Raw genomic sequence first — 4,780 nt, forward strand, 5'->3', positions numbered from 1 at the left:
CTTTATGAGTGGCTAGTCATGCCCTTTGGATTGACGAAACCCCCAAGCACGTTCATGTGACTTATCAATGAGGTACTTAAGAAGTTCTTAGGAAAATTTGTTATTGTCTATTTCGATGATATTTTAATATTCAGAAAGACTTTGGAAGAACGTTTATTGCATATTCGTAGTGTCCTTGAAAGGTTGAGGGAAGAGAAACTATTAATTAATCTAAAGAAGTGTAGCTTTGCTAAAAAAGAGTTAGTCTACTTGGGGTTTGTTGTATCACCTAAAGGTCTCAAAATGGATCCAGAGAAGGTAAAAGCCATCTTGGAATGGCCTACTCCAAGGTTTTCTACTGAGGTGAGATCATTTCATGGTCTGGTTAGTTTCTATAGGAAGTTCATTAAGAATTTTAGTGGCATATGTGCACCCCTAACTGACACAATAAGAGGAGATAGAAAAGAGTTCAAATCGATTACGACAGCAACAAGAAGTTTTGAATTACTGAAGAAGAGGGTGATAGAACAACCTATGGTGGTACTTCCTGATTTTAGTAAGGTGTTTCAAGTGGATTGTGATGCTAGTGGAAGTGCTATTGAGGCTGTATAAGCCAAGAAGCTAAGCCTATTGCATATTTTAGTGAAAAATTGAATGATGCAAAAAAGAAGTATTTTGTTTATGATCAAGAGTTCTATGCAATAGTTCAAGCCTTAAAGAAATGGAGGCATTATTTATTGCCAAAGGAATTTGTTTTATATACTGATCACTAGGCATTACAAATTGTAAATAGCTAAGGTAAATTGAACCAGAGGGATATGAAGTGGGTAGAGTTCTTACAGAGCTATACATTTGTCTTGAAGCATAGAAGTGGAAAATCTAGCAGGGTTGTAGATGCATTAAGTAGGAGGCAGTAGTTGCTTACAATAATGTAGGTGGAAGTAGTTGGGTATGATGAACTCAAGAATCTGTACCTTGAGGATCCTAATTTTTTTGAAACATGGAAAGCTTGTAAAGCACCTATTGTTGTAGATAAAACTAAGTGGTTAGAATATTTGATTCAGGATGGTATGTTGTTCAAGGACAGTCAATTATGCATTCTAAGGAGTTCCATGAGGGAAAATCTAATTAAGGAGAAACACAATGGAGGGATGGTAGGACATTTTGGTTGAGATAAGACCATTGCCATTCTTAGAGAACATTATTTTTGGTCTTAGATTTCACATGATGTGAAGAAGTTTGTATAGAATTGTCAAGTTTGTCAAGTGGCCAAGGGATTTAGTCACAATACTCGACTTTATTAGCCATTACCTATTTCATTAAAGCCATGGGAGGACATAAGTATGGATTTTGTTCTTAGATTGACGAGGACATAAAGAGGTAATGACTTAGTATTTGTGGTAGTTGATGGGTTCTCCAAAATGGCACATTTCATTCCATGCCATAAAACTCATGATGTTGTCCATATTGTAGACTTGTTTTTTAGAGAGGTGGTAAGACTACATAGCCTCCCAAAGAGTATAATTTTTGATAGAGACACTAAATTTGTGGGGTATTTTTTGAGAACATTGTGGAAGAAGTTGAGAATGGACTTGAAATTTAGTTCCACACATCATCCATTGATTGATGGCCAAATAGAGGTGGTAAACAGAAGTCTGGGCAATTTTCTGAGATGTTTAGTTGGGGATTGATTCTACCACGAGAAAAAATTTCTTAAAATAACTCTATAAATAGGAGTACTGGTAAATCACCATTCCAAATTGTATATGGAAGTAGCCCAAGGACTGCACCAGAATTGAGGAAGATGGAGAAAAGGGAGAGGACAAGTGCTGAAGCAAAAGAGTTTGCTGAACATATCAAGCACCTACATGAGGAGGTTCAGGCACACATTATCAAGATGAATCAATAGTATAAAGCTAGGGCTAATCAAAGGAGAAGACATAAGGAGTTCCAAGTAGGGGATCTAGTTATGGTACACTTAAGAAAGGAAAGATTTCTAGTAGGTACTTACAACAAGCTAAAGATGAAGAAATTTGGCCCCTACAAAATTTTGAAGAAACATGACTCAGGAAATGCATATGAGGTGGAGTTGCCAAATGGAATTCACATTTCTCCTATCTTCAACATTACAGACTTAACATAGTATCATGATGATGGTGCAAATGAGGAGCTGATGTTTGAGCCATGTCTAATTCCTACTTCTAAGAAGGAGGAGATAGAAGAGATCTTGGATAGTCGTGTGGGCAGGAGTACAAGAAATAGGCAGTATGAAGAGTATCTGGTTAAGTGGAAATGATGATCGATAGAGGACTCAACTTGGATATCAGCAGCTAAGGTTTCCCATTTGGGATTTTCTCTACCATCCATAAAGTGACAGGGTCACTTTTCAATCTACCCTGGGTGTCTGATGCAGGAGCATCTAGAGGTATAAGGGCAATTCTGTGTCACCCAAAAAAATGTACCTAGACATAGTTTTTGTTTCATGTGTTTTCATTTTTGGATACCCATTTGGGTCAAATAAAGGTTCCAACTCTCATAGTTCCACTATCAGTGTTCTGGGTTAGAGTATTTAAGCACCTTGAGATACGTGTAAATGCCAAAAAAATAGGATTATGTAATTGGGCCATAGTTATGGTGAATTAGAAGGTGTAAATTGGAGGGAGGATTAAAATTGTAATTTAGAAAATTCCAAAAAAAGAATTAGGTCAAAAGGCTGCACGCTTTGAAAATCATCATAGTTTTTTAGTTTCTGGAGATCTCCTAAGAATGCTTGAAAGTCATGTTCGAGGTAGTAAATGACCTCGTACAGGGCTAAAAAATTGGGGACAAGCTAAGCTTGTCCATAGGGCTATAAAGCACTCTGAGACCTTTTCGAAAATGTAAATGATTCATTGATTAGAGCTATGGTTCAAAATTTATGCATCCCAAAAGTTCAACTAATGTTTCTGGATTCTTCTAATTTTGTAGTGACTTCTGGAGCCTTCCATTTTGGTGGTGGATGCCAACTAGCACTTTCTAGAATGTATTCCTAATCCTTAACCCTTTGGGGTCTATTTAAGGACATTTTTGGCATTGTAAAATGCAATTCAGAGTGGAGTTTGAGAGAAGGTACTAGGAGAAGAAATTATCTCTAGATTTATGCTATTGTAAGCCCATAGGGCATGTTTTGGAGTCTATTTTATCTGTAGTAAGTGTACTAGCATATTTTCATAGTTAATAAAATTTTCACTTTCCTGTTTTGTCCATTCTATGCTTGGGTTGTGTCCCCATCACATTTAGTGGATATAGATACAATTCATTACATTATATACACTCAAATCGCCATTCTTCTCTAGTACAAAGCAAGTAGGTGGGAGGAAATCACTAAGTCAATTCATGCACAAAGCACTATGATTTTTAACTCACTTTATTTCAGAAAAATACTAGGAAGTGTTGTGTTTTTACATGAAACAAAAATAAATCCGATCTACGAACCCATGCTATACCAATAAAAAATGCTCCTATACTAATGGTACACTTCTTTTCAAGATCAAAACATGTAATCAAAACCTCTAAAAATTTATGGCATATATGTAACTTGAAACATCCATTTGGTTTCTACCAAGATGATATATGTATAATGAAACTTATAACAATCATAAATATTATAATCACTCCTTCAAAATATCTTCAATTCCCTAAAGTTCTATCAATCTGATGCAATTAGTTAGCCCCCAAAGTGAGTCCGGCTAAAAAAAATTCATTTTCAAACACCTGATCTATCAAACTGATCTATTGATCACTTGAGACTAATTTAAAACAAACTTAATCATTGAATAAAAATTTAAAAACTCACTTTATCTCTTTCTACAACTTGTCAATTTCATGCCAAGGGATCCTCTGACTGACCTTAAAAACCAATTGAATCACCTAGCTGAGCCCTGAAATCAAACATCTTAATTCTTTGTTACACATTCTCTTACCCTATTAGATTTCAACTCTTGATGACATATAGGTCAAAATATATTTACTGTCAAATTTTCCTTCTTAGAACGCCCTGCAAGAAAACATGTAAGAAATCCACAAAATGTGTTCAATTTTGGCTTTGAAAATAGGTCAAACTAACATTTGAGGGCACAAAAACTAGGGCATTGGTTCACTATCACAAGGAGAGTATAATTATATGATTTGAGATCATGACAAATAACTAGACACATTTGGTGAGTGGTCAAATTGGGCTACTTGGATTTGCATAACAAAGAACAATGGCAAAAAACTAATTTTCTCAAAAGGAATGGACCTGGGAAAGTGTGCAGATGGATCCATCAAGACTTAAAAATTGGCATGCTTAAAGAATTTTTAGAGTAGAACACAATGGTGAAATCCATTTGGTTTAGGAAATCATGGATTCAAACATATGACATCCCAAATAGGGGAACTAATCAATCTGCACTTTATGAAACCAATAAAACTTTATAAATTGCATTTGGCATCTAATTTGAAAATTGATCAAATGGATTTTTCATAGTTTTAAATTTGAAACATAGAAAGTATCTAACCCCTATATAGTAATGCATAAGTAATTTTCTCATTTTGGTCAACTATGTCAAAGTTATAGCAGGCCAAATTGGGCATCCTAGAATTTTGAACAATGTGCATCAACATGACAACAATAAACAATTGACTTTGAGGGATTCAAAACCTAGCCAAAACATGTCGAAATAGCTTGAAATATGCAACATAGGTTCTCTAATATGTGTAGTAAACACTCCTAAAGTTTTCAAATGCAAATCAGGCTACCTATCATTGTTTTACACTTTGG

This window comes from Cupressus sempervirens, chromosome 1, assembly GCF_028749045.1.
Source record: "Cupressus sempervirens isolate cs-2001-9-10 chromosome 1, ASM2874904v1, whole genome shotgun sequence".
Classification (NCBI taxonomy): Eukaryota; Viridiplantae; Streptophyta; class Pinopsida; order Cupressales; family Cupressaceae; genus Cupressus; species Cupressus sempervirens.